The 14,105-nt window shown below is 40.4% G+C and overlaps 1 protein-coding gene across 1 annotated transcript in view; it reads left to right on the top strand.

Annotated features, from left to right (window-relative positions):
• WWOX (WW domain containing oxidoreductase) overlaps positions 1-14,105 on the top strand; it is a 282,450-nt gene that overhangs the window by 254,924 nt on the left and 13,421 nt on the right. The window lies entirely within an intron of this gene.

Genomic DNA, 14,105 nt, shown 5'->3' with positions numbered 1-14,105 from the left:
GCAGCCTAACTATACCAGCTTGTGAGCCATAGGGCTCAGTTTCCTGAAGTTTACACATCACCATTCACACTTAAAATGTTCACCGGCCAATATTCTACTTATTGTAGCACATGCTAATTTTTAAAACCCCAAACCAGAGCAGCTACCCCACTTAGTGGACGTTTGTGCAAAGGATGAGGTTGATAAAGATAGATGAGTTGGTTCCCAGTGCATATTTTAAAATTAAATACAGGTGGTCCTTCAATATAACAAAAATTAGGCAAGTGGCATGTAAGTGACTGTATTGTGGACAGTGGTGACATAGAGATGGTATGGGTTTTTAAAAAAGTACTAACTGCATGCAGTGCTTTAAAAATCAAATGACAGTGAACTTAATAGGTGTGAACAGAGATGCAGAGAATAGGTGTGAACAGAGATACAGAGAGCTTTTAACAGGTGATATTTAACTTTCAGGGGTAGAGTGATTCAGCATCTTCTATTGTCTGTCAGGCATGGTGCTAGGTGTGGGAGCACAGGAGGGGCAGTCCTTCAGAGGTGTCTCTAGTCCATTGTTGTGACTTCCTGTATTTTATGATGAGAGAACTGAGGGTCATAGACAAAAATTCCCTCTGCTCTCAGTGAGGCCAACCCCAGCCCTCCCCATCCACCAGCCTCTTTCCTTCCTTCATTTGCATGAATAATGTTCACATTCTCTGCCTTCCCTTGTGGAGTTTACTAAACTCTAATTTGGCCTCCCCATACTTTTTACATATCACAAGTGAATTTTCTTAGGACCTGACCATGATTCATTTGCCAGATGAACAAATGAGAATGTGCCAAGAGAGACTTGGGTTAATTTGCATTTTCTCAATCTATGGGAACTATGTTCAAGTAAGGTGACTAGGTTATAAGCATATTGGAAGTTATTTATTCCTATTCTTCCCACCCTCCCATCTTTATTGTACTTGTCATTGATTGTCCACTTTATTAAATACTAGTGGCCTGGTGCACGAATTCGTGCACATTGAAAGGAAATTAATTAGAAGAAATACCTTAATATTGCTGTTTGCCCTTTCTCTATAATAGAAGTGTCAACCAAATTCATAATCGACGATGACAGATTGAAATAATTTTGGCGCCAGCGAGAGCTTTAAATGTATCATGCATGTGTGAGTCAACTTAGCCTTATATATATATATAGAATAAACTTGCTTAATTAGACCTGCTTTCTGATTTAGCTAAACTTTTCCAGCCCAGTGAAGCACCCAACTTCTCTTTCAGGTAATTGTCAGCAACACAGCAGTAAATATCAACATGAAGCAGATTATTATTGTAGATCACTCAGGGAGAACAAAGGGTAAAATATTTAACTGCAGCAGTATTTGACTATATTCTGTGCAGTGAGGAAACCTGAGGTCATTTTCAAGGTCCACCATTTCTTTCTTTTCAGTTGGGTCAAGTTTCTAAGCTTTCTAAATCTCCATTTTTTGGCTAAGAAAATAAAATAGGATTTTATTTTCTTAGCCGAAAAGAAAATAGGATTTCACCGAATCTCCTATCTACCTACTCCAGGACTTCTGTGAGGAGCAAATGAGATGAGGCACAGGAAAATGCTTCACAGACATTTGGCTAAAGTGTAAAGTGTTTGCACCTGGCTATACAGCAAGTTGTGTTCCTGGGCTGAAGAAACTCTAAGGAGGCTAGTTGCTAGGGAGAGGAAGCCGGGTGTTGCCATGTGTGTCATTACCCAGTGCCCACAGTGACCGTTTCCAGGCTGGGCTTGGGGCCACATTTTGGGGTCTCAGCAGCGTCAGCTGTGATTTGGTGGGGTGTTGCTCTGGGGTAGTGGTAGGGCCTGTGTCCCACTTGGGGGAAGCCGAGTGTTGCTTTGTCAGCACCAGGTCTGCAGTGCTGTTTCTTTGTAAATGGCCAGTATGTGTTATGGCAGCTCCTGGGTTTAGTGTTTCCCCCTGGTGGTCAGTGCACGTCATAGTGACTGGTTGTACGGTCGAGGGGCACTTAGCATATTAGCCTTTTATATATATATAGATTCCTAGAACAGAGGGCAATAAAGTCCCCATGTAAAAGGCAGGAGAAAAAATGGAAACAGCTATAATTGTAGCATTATTGAAATATTAAGCCAGTTAGATTAAGTGCCATTGGTGGCATAATTATCAAATTGATGCATTTTTCCTAGAAAGCCCTCTTGAAAGAGTATGATGTAGGTAGGTGTACTCCTGATATACATTTGCCCCCATTCAGAATAAATGAGCTTGAGATTTTGCTGCCAGGGATGCCTATGATGGAATGGGAGTGTATAATCAAGATAATGGACATGAGGCAAAAATTTAAGGAAATAACAAAGAGTGTTTCCATTTTCTGTTAAGTGTATGTACTGGTGTTCTGGAATTCACTATAAGAAGTTGTAAATGGTGCATGAAATGAAAAATTCTTGGTGGTCTCCAGGGGATACAGCCAGTGCTCCGCTCTATTCCTGCTGATTGTTTTGGATTATTTTCTCTATTCCAACTTAAAAACAAAGTGTGGCTAGGTTATCTTGACAGCAGAATACACTCTGGGTTAATTATTATTTTAATATTGGATAGTATCCTTCACATTCTCAAAATATGTGGGGCCTTTACAATTTAGAAACACAGCTGGGTGGTCACTGACCACCTAAGCTGATGTTGGTTTTACGTGTTTGTGTTTCTCTTGTGTTATTTGCTTTATTTCCTTGCATGCTTATTCAGGACCCTATCTCCCAGAGATATTGAATAATTGCATGGGAAACAATATATAGGTATTTTATATAAATGTTGGGGAAAATTATATATACATATTTTGTATCTCTGAATGGGTATCATGTTCCAAAGTGTAGCTCAAGCCCTAGGAAATAGGGAGCTGAGAAAAAGAAAATGATCTATTTTAGGTACCATCTCTCCCATGGCCAGGGCTAGGCACTTACATTTTCTCTCTAATTCTCACAACCATCAAACAAGCTGACTATTATCATTCCCCTTTATCATTATTACTAGAGGCCCAGTGCATGAAAATTCATGCACTGGAGAGGGGGTTCCCTCAGCCCGGCCTGCCCCCTCTCACAGTCTGTGAGCCCTCAGGGGCAGGAGGCAACCCGGTGATCAGGGGAAGGTGACACCCCTCTGCTGCTGCCACTGCCAGCAGCTCAAGCCTCAGCTGGCCCTGGTTACCTGAGCCTCGGGTGGCCCTGGGCGGCTGGGCAGCCTCCATCTGAGGCTTGCCTGTGCCTTGGGCTGGCCCTGGGTAGCTGAGGGGCTGAGGATAGTGGGGGACTCCAGAGGCTGGCACCCCAGCAGGGATGAGGGGACTGGGTGCCACCATCTTGTGGCTATGGGAGCTGCCATCTTTGAGGGTGTGACCATCAATCAGCATATTCCCTCCTTATTGGCTGTGGGCACCGCCATCTTTGAGGGCGGGGCAGTCAATCAGCATATTCCCTCCTTATTGGCTGTGGGCGCTGCCATCTTTGAAGGCAGGACAGTCAATTAGCATATTCCCTCCTTATTGGCCGTGGGTGCCGCCATCTTTGCGACGGCATGAGGGTCAATTAGCATATTCAGTCTTTATTAAATACGATCATTGTGAGTTTGAGAGGCTAATTACATATTTTTTCCCTGGTACATTACGGCAAATAAGCACTTTTTAAAAAGCTTGCCTATATGTCACCTAAAGTCATCCTGAGTTTTGCTAGTATGTACCCTGCATGTTGGGCATTGTGGTCTTGGTTTTGGTGATTGCTGGAGTGTAGGGAACCTTCCCTGGCAATTGAGATCGCTGTAGAAGAGAATTGTTACATTAAGTTTTATGCTGCCATCTTTAAATTCAAAATAAACCTGCCTGAGCTATTTAAGCAGAATACACCTTGAAATTCTATAATATTTCCCCCCTCCTTTCCTGGGAGAACAATACAGCTGACCACCTGAAACAATTGCTTTGGTGATTTTGGGTCCTTAGTCCCTTTCTATTGAATTTTAGAGTATTTCCAAATAGTATGAATGCTTGTTACTCGCTTGAGAAGTAACCCAGATGGTGTGACATTCTGTTTCAGGGAGAAATTGAAAAGTGTTTCCCTTTATATAACATTCTACTTAGCTCATTCTTTTGTTGTGTTTGAAATGGAATTCTCAAGAGCCACAATTGTGTAAACATTCCTGGGGTGTTTATTTAACCTGTGAAAGTCTGTCTTATTTTTTGGGGAGGGAGTATGTTACAATTTGAATACAAATCTTCACTGTAACTCAATGCCATGATGTTTGCTACTGCTTCTCACAGACTGTTTTAAAGGACACTTCTAAGTTTTCAGGTTTGAAATTATGTATTTGATTGTAGGTTCCTTGAGTCATACCAGGCTGATCTTATCTCCAAAGCATAAATAACTCTGTCTTTATGATCACTTAGACCCAAATCAACGTTTCCCCTCCTCTTTATGCCTTCTTTTTTGTAGGGAATAATATATTGTAAAACATGGCTATTTAATGGCCTATAGACCAAATGGCATTGGAAAAATAGCACTGATTCAGATGTATCCATTCAGGAATGTACAAAAGGCTTCTTACCACATGCGAGACCTTGGGTGAACAAAGATCTCTCTCCTGGTGGACATTGATTGTTGCATAATGGCAGAAACAACATTTGTACATGTAGCACGTGATAGAAAAAAGTATTAAATAATGTAGGAATGGATACACCCCACGTAGAATGGAAGACCAAGCCTTCTGGGAGATGCTACAACTCAGAATTTGATGTTCAATAAACACTCGGGCATGCTGGAGTTGGGTTGTTGCCAGTTACTGATCAGCATTCAGGGTAGTCAGTAGGGTTAAAAATGGCAGTGGACATTTGTGGAGGCAACTAATGGGATCCTGTCGTCCTCCCTCCCCCACTCATTTACTAGTAGCTTGTTGCATTGGTAGCGACTAGAAGGTTAGGAAACTTGGGAAACAGCCAGTTTTCTTGCCCATGCAGCTATCTGTTGGTAGTTTGTCAAAGGATCTTTGTTTGTGTCTGTCTTTCTGTCACTCACTCTATCATCAACCTTGATAAAGGTCTAGAGAAATGTTTGGGAAGTTCAGAAGAAGGAGATATTGCTTATTTTTCAGTTGAGGTGCAAGGATTCTTTGAGGAAGGAAATGTCTTCTGAGTAACCCTTGGGAGATGGAGAAGGTCGTGACATGTAGAATGAAGGGTGACAGAGTGAAGGATCCTGGTGATCCGTCTGAGTGGGAAAATCAAGTAACACAAGAATACATTGAGTGGGGATCAGAAGGAAATATGATAAAAGTGTCATAAGTTTTTATACTGTCCAGAAATCTCCATTCCTGTCATCACTGTGGATGAGAGTCAGATTGGAGATAAGCTGAAGTTCAAGCATTCTAACCCACTCTGACTTCTTAGTCACCTAATAGCACTGCTGCTCATAGCTGTGCTGGGTGTGCACTGACAACTCTGGGGATGCCTACCAGGGAGACCACTATCTGTGTTCAACCCCTCGGCCTGCAGTAGTATGCCTTCCTGTTGTCTTGTTTTAATGCCTATGTGTTTTCATGGCAAAGAATAGAGTTCAGCGGCAAATGTCCCTAGTTTTGAATTCTGGCTCCTTCAATTCCTGGCAGGAAACCTTTTTGAAGCTTAATTTTCTCATCTGTGGGTTTCTCATCGTATGGGTTTCTATGATGATTAAAATAGACTGGTGACATACCAAGACCTATCAACGGTGTTTTCTCAGACTGAAATCATATGAATGCTCCAAGCAAAGGAAAGTTCTATAGATTTTCTAGGCCTGTGTGATCAATTACACAGGCATGCATTAAAAATTCTCTATGACCAGTCTTAGGGTCAGTTTATATGATGACAAAGCTGCAGACTGCCCCTCTCCTGTTATGACACATAAGTAGGTTATAAAATTGCATAAGAGAGGATTTTTGTGATTGATCAGAACATTTGGAGAATGTTCTCCAAGACAAGCTTTGTCTGTTGCCTAAGGAATTGTGTAGATACTAAATGTTTTACCAATTCAGACAAAGAGTCATTCCTTTGGTTGGGTGGTCCAGGGGGTTCCACAAGAGAGGTGCGATTTGAGCTAACTATTGAAAGAACAGGGGGATGGTCAGCATGAGTCCTATACACATGGACAAGTGTTCTCTAATCTCTACAATGTTAGGTTTACCTAATAGAATTTTAAAATTTTCTCAGTTATTCTCCTGGAACTCGGAGCAAGGCACATTGTCAATAGTCCATGCATATTTTACTTGAGTTTCATAAAATTCAGCAGTTTGCATCAATCAAGTGTCAGGTGCAAGGTGCTCTGCAAGTCACTCCTGAGGTGTTGAGACCAATGAGGCCCATTTGCTGTAGTCCTTCTGGGTGTAGTTGATACACTAGAGACACACAAAGTACTATGTTTCTCTCCATATTTAAAGTTAAGGTGCATTCTACGTATAGAAAATTTACCTCTTTTATTATACAGTTCTGGGAGTCATGACAAACACACAGTCATGGACTCACCACAGTCAAGATACAGAGCAGTTCCATAGCTCCTTCCCCAAATTTTCCCTTTGCCTCTTACACCCAACCCCTGGCAACCATTGGTTTTTTTCTGTCCCTAGAGTTTGCATTTTCCAAAATGTTATATAAATGGAAGAATTTTATGTGTAGGTTTTTGAATCTGACTTCTTGCACATAGCATGATGTATGTATTAGTTATCTGATGCTGTTAAATTATCCCCCAAACTTAGTGACTTAAAACAGCAAACATTTATTACCTCACTCTATTAGTTTTTTCTTGCTTTTGTAATAAATTACCACAAATATATTGGCTTAAAACAATACATATTCAGGGTGTAAGAATACATACGTCAATCAGTGTTTTATAACATAATGAAAATAATATAAATAAAATGCTAATTTGATAGGTTGAAATTGTCTTTTTAAAATTTTTACTAGGAGTAGAGTTTAACGTATTAAATCTTGTACTGGTTATTTGTAATTTAGTTTTATACATTTTAAAAATGTCTTTGTCAATATTTCTTTTATTCACTTACTAGAGGCTTGGTGTATGGATTCGTGCACTGGTGGGGTCCCTTGACCTGGCCTGTGGGGATCAGGCTGAAACTGGCTCTCTGAAATCCCTCAGGGGGTCCAGGATTGTGAGAGGGTGGTTCTCAGGTGATGCACCCCAGAATAGAGCTCCCTCCTCTCTGGTTCTGGGTGCGTCACCCAAGAACCACAGCTGCCAAGTGAAGGCAGCTCAGCAGCTCCTGTGTTGAGTTTCTGCCCCCTGGTGGTCATTGTGCATAATAGCTACTGGTCAGCCAGTTGCTTAGGCTTTTATATATATAGATAATGTCTTTAACTTGGCCCCAGTATTCATGATGAGTCCAGTAAGGGTGAGGGCAGAGCTGGCAAGGCCAAGTATGGGCTATTGCAGTGACCGAATCTAAATATATTGAATGAAAAATGTGGAATAACAGTCATTGTCTTAGCTTGGGTTCCCTAGATATCAAGCCTGGGATGGGGATGTTTGCTCTGATGATTTATTGGGCAAGTGCTCTCAAGAGAAGGAGAGAAACAGGTTATTTAAACTGGAAACTAGTTTCAGTCTGATCCTATAGGGAGCTCTGAACAAGGTATTATAGAGTTGGTTCTCTTTTTTTTTTTCAGAGAGTACCTGGCTGTGGGGCATGATTTTTCAGATGTGATGATGCCCATCAATCAGAGACAATTTTCTGGAGAAGTCAGTGCTCATAGCAGTTGGGAGTGGGTACACTGGACACGTAAATCAGAGCTAGGCAGAACATCATAACACCTACTTCATTGGAAATGTAAAGGACTGGACAGAATATTAAGTCAGTGCTCACAGAGGTTGGGAATGGGTACACTGGACATGTAAATCAGAACTAGACAGAACATCCTAACACCCACTTCATTGGAAATATAAAGGACTAGACAGAGTATTAAAGAGACCCTGAAAGGCCTAGAGATATTGGCATTGATCAGTCATAGAGACTATGGGAGAAGATGTGATAGCAAATGCTTCCTTTTTTAAAAAAAATACGTTTATTTCAGAGAGGAAGGGAGGGGGGATAGAAACATCATTAATGAGAGAGAATCATTGATCGGCTGCTTCCTGCACCCCACTCCGCCCCCCCACCCCAAACTGTGCATGTGCTCTTGACCAGAATCAAACCTGAGACCCTTCAGTCTACAGGCTGAGACAACACTCTATCTACTGAGCCAAATCACCTAGGGCTGAATGTTTTGTGTGTGTGTGTGTGTTGTGTGTGTGTGTGTGTGTGTGTGTGTTTTTTAAAGTTTTTATTGATTTTAGAGAGAGAGGAAGGGAGAGAGAAATAGAAACATTGATGAGAGAGAAACATAGATCAGCTGCCTCCTGCACATCCCCCACTTGGGATCTAGCGTATAAACTGGCAGCAAATGTTTCCTCAGTGTTTATATATTAGGAGACTGGTTAGAAAATATCTCCCATTGCAGAAATAAGAACATCTCTAACGGTGGAAAACTTGGAGAGAAGATAAAGAATTTAGATTTGGGATAGTAGGAATGAGATTCTGTTCCTTAGGGATACAGGCACTGGAGCTGTGGGTGAGAAGTTTGCCATCGTAAAGGATGAAATTGCTGTAGGGAAAGGTTTTGAGACTCACTCAAAGGAGGTTGAAAATGCAACTCTGGGTAGCTGAGGAAGGGCTGGAGGAGGCAGAAGATGAGGCAGGGGTGGCATTAGGAGGAGGTCCAAGATGAGATGTATCACAGAAACTGAGAGGGGAAAAGGGTACAGGAATCAGGGAGGAAGGAGTGGGTCTTTTGTGACAGAGGTCTAATCTCAACAGAAAGGAAGTTGTTGGATGTAGTGCTTGTGAAGCCTCTGCTCTCCAAACAGCTTTGGTAGACTCTGGATAGTGATGAGACAGACTTCAGTTGGCTTGGTGAAAAGAAGTGCGATTGGGCAAGGAAAGAGGTTGCCATAAAAGGGAAAGGAGAGGTTGGTACCCCTTGAAAGAGCCCCGGTGTCAAGGTGACATTTCTTGCCAGCCCTCTCTCCTGTCTGTCTTTCTCTTTTTCCTCCTCTTTCTTTCCTGATTTTCTCCCAACTCATGGTCAGGAAAACCTGACTAGCCCATTAGACAGCAAGAATGAACCCGTGGAGAGGGAGAGATCGAAAAGGCCAGAAAGAGAGGGACAGTCAATGGATGGGACTCTTGAGAGGCTGTACACCAGAAACTAATATTATAGTACATGTCAATTATACCCGAATTAAAGGGAGAAAAGGAGGGAGAGTGGGGAGATAACGTAGAGATCAGCTATCGAAAGGCCAGTAGGCGACAGCCTTTGGACTAGGACCCTCTTTGGTTTGTTATCACCATTCAGTGCTCTTTCCAGTGAAAAGTTTCCCCTAAGACCACCCTGGATAGAAGCTTGGCCAATCGTCATGCCCATGGATGACAAGCAGAGCTTCCCACTGGTAAATCATTAGAATCCCATCCTCCTTATTCTTGAGTTGTTGTTCTCTGGCCCAAAGGAATGTTTTGGCCCTCAAGGATGCAATTGATTACTACTTTCTAAACATCACCCCCAGCTGCTCAGAGAAGGTGCTGGGTCCACTCAATAAAGAGATAGAGCTTTCTCCATGGTAGTTCAGAACCACAGAGAGCAGGTGCAAAGGTGCGTGCGCTCGCGTGTGTACACACACACACACACACACACACACACAACATAACACCCACACACACCTATATTGGAATCTCCTATACTATCCACGCAAGACAACCTTCCTGTCCTTACTCACCTCTCACAGACCAGAATCCACCAAAGAAGAAAAATATCAGTCCTTGAAAGTGCTGACTAATAGCATCAACCTTGGAATCCAAATGATACTATTTTTGTTTCTATTCTATCTTTATAGTTTGAACTTTCCTTTGATATTTTGTAAATATTAATCATCTCAGAGCTTTTTGAATTGCAATGGCTTATAGTCAAAACTGGGCAAAATGTACCATTTGAATAATAAAAACCTCATTAAAGCGAGGCTAAAGGAATTCTTTTTCTTTTGTACAAGCCAATTAAGTGTCTTTACAATTAGAAAAAAAGTTTAGCAGTTTACAGTTTTATATTCCATAAGCCTGTTTTTAATTAATGGAGGTGACAAGTTTTAGGTACAGGGTACATATTTTGCCTCTGGTGTTGTGCAGTTAACATTAATAAAGGGTATTAAAATTTGGTGAAACAAGAAAGGGTGTCTGGGTCCTCCAGACTGAGGTCTTTGGTAAGCAAGTTTTTTTACTTGATTCAGTTTGCATTTTCTTGACAAAATGCACAGGCAGAAATAAAGGTGTTATCAAGAGGTTATGGTGTCAAAATTCCAAATTCCCAGGCCTGTCTTAAAGACAGAGAAACACTGAAAAAACAGCTTTGAAGATTTTTATTTTCTCTCACAGACAAAAGGGAAGGGTAGAGACAGAAGAAGTGATAGTAATCTTACAGGATACTGGGGCTTAGCTCCTCATTCTTCTGCTGTTGGATTTTAAGGCACTTCTAGTTCATATACATTTTATAATTCTAGCTCACTTATAATTATGACTCGTCCTTATGACGAGTAAACTTTTATATAATTTTTGAGTATTTTCTTAGGAAAGAAACTTGGAAACTTGTCTTAGTTTGCTAGAACTGCTATAACAAATTACCATAAATTTGATGACCTAAAACAAGAGAAACTTAGCCTATCGCAGTTCTGGAGGCCAGACTTCCAAAATCAAGGTGTCGGTAGGGTTGGTTCTTTCTATAGGCTCTTAGGGAGAGTCCATTCAATGCCTGTCTCCCAGCTACTTGTGCAGGTGGGCAATCAGTGGCATTCCTTGGCTTTTAGATGCAACACTTCAGTCTCTGCCTTGGCCCTCACATATCCTTCTCTGGAGTCTCCTGCCTGGCTCTTCTTTTGTAAGGACACTTGTCATTGTTTAGTTCCACCTTAATGCAGGATGATCTTATCTCACGATATGAATTTAATTATATTTGCCAAGATCCTTTTTCAAGATAAGGTCACATTCACAGGTTCCTAGTGGACATATCTATTAGGGTCTATCATTTAACCCCCTAAAGAAGCAGCGGCATATCATAGGGTGTGCCCCATAGGTAGACAAAATGGGGGAGCGTTATTTGTAGAGAGTTCAAAACCAATAATAAAACTGACTAAAGGTTCCTGTGTTTTATTATGATCATACAGTGGCAATTCTAAACATTATCAATGATAAACTATTTCTCTCTCGAGGTGTGAACTGCTGCCTCAGCACTGCCCCATATGTACCCTACTGCCCGGAAACAGGATGACTGAGTGAAATAATATGAAGTTTTCTAATTCTTATGATATATATTTTCAACTTAATATATAGAGTACAGGAATATAATCACCAGGTTTATACAAGATAAAAAGATAATATACTAGTAAATGAATAAATTTGGTCATTTAATAGAGAAAATCTTATTTACAATTTTGCTATTAGTAGAGTTTAACATGTTTCATCTTTTATTGCTTACTTTGCAATTTAGTTTTATAAAATTTTAAAATGTCATTATCCATATTTCCTCAGGACTTGGAAGTTTTCTTATTGATTTGTAAGCAGTCTTTATATATTAAAATTATAGGTCCTTTTTGGAGTGCACGAATTTGTCATTGTTCCCTTTTACTTTATTTAGATAACAGATTATTTTAGTTTTTAGAGTGTTTTCCTCTATGCTTTCCTCTATTTATTTATTTTTAAATATGTTTTTATTGATTTCAGAGAAAGGAAGAGAGAGGGATAGAAACATCAATGATGAAAGAGAAACAGTGAACTGCTGCTCCCTACATGCCCCGCACTGGGGATCAAGCATGAAACTAGGCATGTGCCCTGATCAGGAATCAAACTGGTGACCTCTTGGTGCATGGGACAATGCTCAATCCACTGAGCCAAACCAGCTGGGCTATGCTTCTCTTTATTACATACCAATGTTAGTTTTTAAAAATTCATGACTCTGGCTACAGTTTTTTATGAGGTTGAAACAAAATCAGATTGTTACAAAAAGTAATAGCTCTATGAAAAGTTTCTATAAATGAATATTGACTTTTTAAAAATAAAAATACAGGAAATTATTTTACTTCCTATATCACATAGGAAATATTACCTGTAATCCATTAGTGTAGAATCTGAGCTGTATAAGAAAACATCACCCTCAATTACCAGCTCCCATCAATTCCCAGGATTTGGAAACTCAAAGACCTCAGTGATTTGTCTGAAACTGAGACAAAATGCAGACCTTTGAACTTATCATCCAGTACTCCTCTAAAACCCCACCCTATCTCTTTTTCTCTGTTTTATTTGTTAGCCAAATTCCGAAATGCTTTTTTTCTATCAAGCATTTAAATGATTACATTGCTTCTTATTATAAAGACACCATATGTTAATTATGGGAAAAAGATAAAGAAAATATGAATGAACTCAGAAAGAAAACAGTTTTAAGACACATTGGGTTCTGTGGTAGCAGTTAGACAGACATGAGCAGAGCAAGGACCATGGGCCAGGTACAGGAGGTCACCAGAGTGGAAAGCCCCAGGTGCCTAGCAGAACTGGGAAAACAAGGATCTTGCCCCCAGGATAACCTTTCCTCCCCTTGCATATTGGTGGGGTGGCCATGCGGTTTAGACCCCCTGACCTTTCAAATCACTGGTCATGTGCTTCAGACCTTCCCCTGACTTTTCCTCCCCTGGTATGTCCCTAGTCATGTGGTAGACACCCTTGGAGAGGAACAAGGGGCCAAAGTGTGGCCTCGAGTGACTCCCATACAAGCCCTTGCACAACCATTCCCTTATTCATTGAGTCCTAGGGACAAAACCTAGGTCCCAGTTGTGTTTCAGCTCCAGGCCCAGAAATGCAGCAACACCAGACAAGCGATGCCATGGCTGACATCAGGATGAGCTGCATTGACTAATGACCCCCTGCCCTGGTGCTGACCAATCATTGGAGACAATGACCCTGATTGCATATACCTGGAAAGCTGATGAATATTCTATTGAGATTCTCCCCTAGGACCTCCCCTAAACTCTCTAGCCTTAATAGCTCTTAGGACTGAGGACCCAGCACACTATCACTCTCTAAGCCCGCTGGAATATATATATATACACACACACACACACACATACATACATACACACACACACACACACACGTGTGTGTGTGTGTATATTTTTTTTTGGAATGTACTTTGCTTTATTTCTCCTAAGCTTCAAGTGCCATTCCTTTGCCTCTGTAACTTGTAAGGCTCACTTCTTCTCTCTGTGAATTTCTAAATATACTTTTTCTTATAGTTTGAGTCTTGGTTCTGAATTCTTTCTTAGCCAGAACTCAAGCACCAAGGTTGCTGAATCAAGGTCTAATACCTGGTGCCGTTTTCTCCACCTACATTTCCACCAACCCCTAAAGAAACTACTGTTAAGACTTTTGTGTATACTTCATTACTACTGTGTGTGTGCTCTGTGCATGTGTGTGATCATATAATAGTATATATTTTGTTTTTTATCATGAAGGTTTTACAGGGTCAATAGATTTGTTTATTTGTTATTTTAATGGCTGCATAGTTTCCTATAATATACTTATATTCAAATTCATTTAATGATTTCCCAATTGTATATTTAGTTTAACTCTAATATGTTGTTTTTATGTTGCAATTACAACACTGGGTAGCCTTGAATATCTTTCTTTATAAAATTCTTATTAGTACCTTAGGATGATTTCCCACAAGTACAGTTTCTTTAGAACAATTTAGGATTTTGAGTCACAAGAAAAGCTTACTTAATATTTTTAAATTTTTTATTATGAAATAAATATATACCAAATGAAATATTATAAGAGGCCTCCACTTACCTACCTCCAAAGCTCATTTCTAAAATGTAGATTTAATCTTACTTCTAGAAAAATATACAAACCATATGTACCTGTCTCTTCAGACAGAGCATTTCTACCTTGGTAAGTTTACTGAGCACCTACTAAATACTGGTTCCTACGTTCACCTTTTTTGCAGCATATTTTTCTTTTATATTT

This window comes from Eptesicus fuscus, chromosome 21 (genome assembly GCF_027574615.1).
Source record: "Eptesicus fuscus isolate TK198812 chromosome 21, DD_ASM_mEF_20220401, whole genome shotgun sequence".
Classification (NCBI taxonomy): domain Eukaryota; kingdom Metazoa; phylum Chordata; class Mammalia; order Chiroptera; family Vespertilionidae; genus Eptesicus; species Eptesicus fuscus.
Note: the sequence above shows the minus strand (reverse complement) of the source record. Positions and strands in the feature narration are given on the sequence as shown.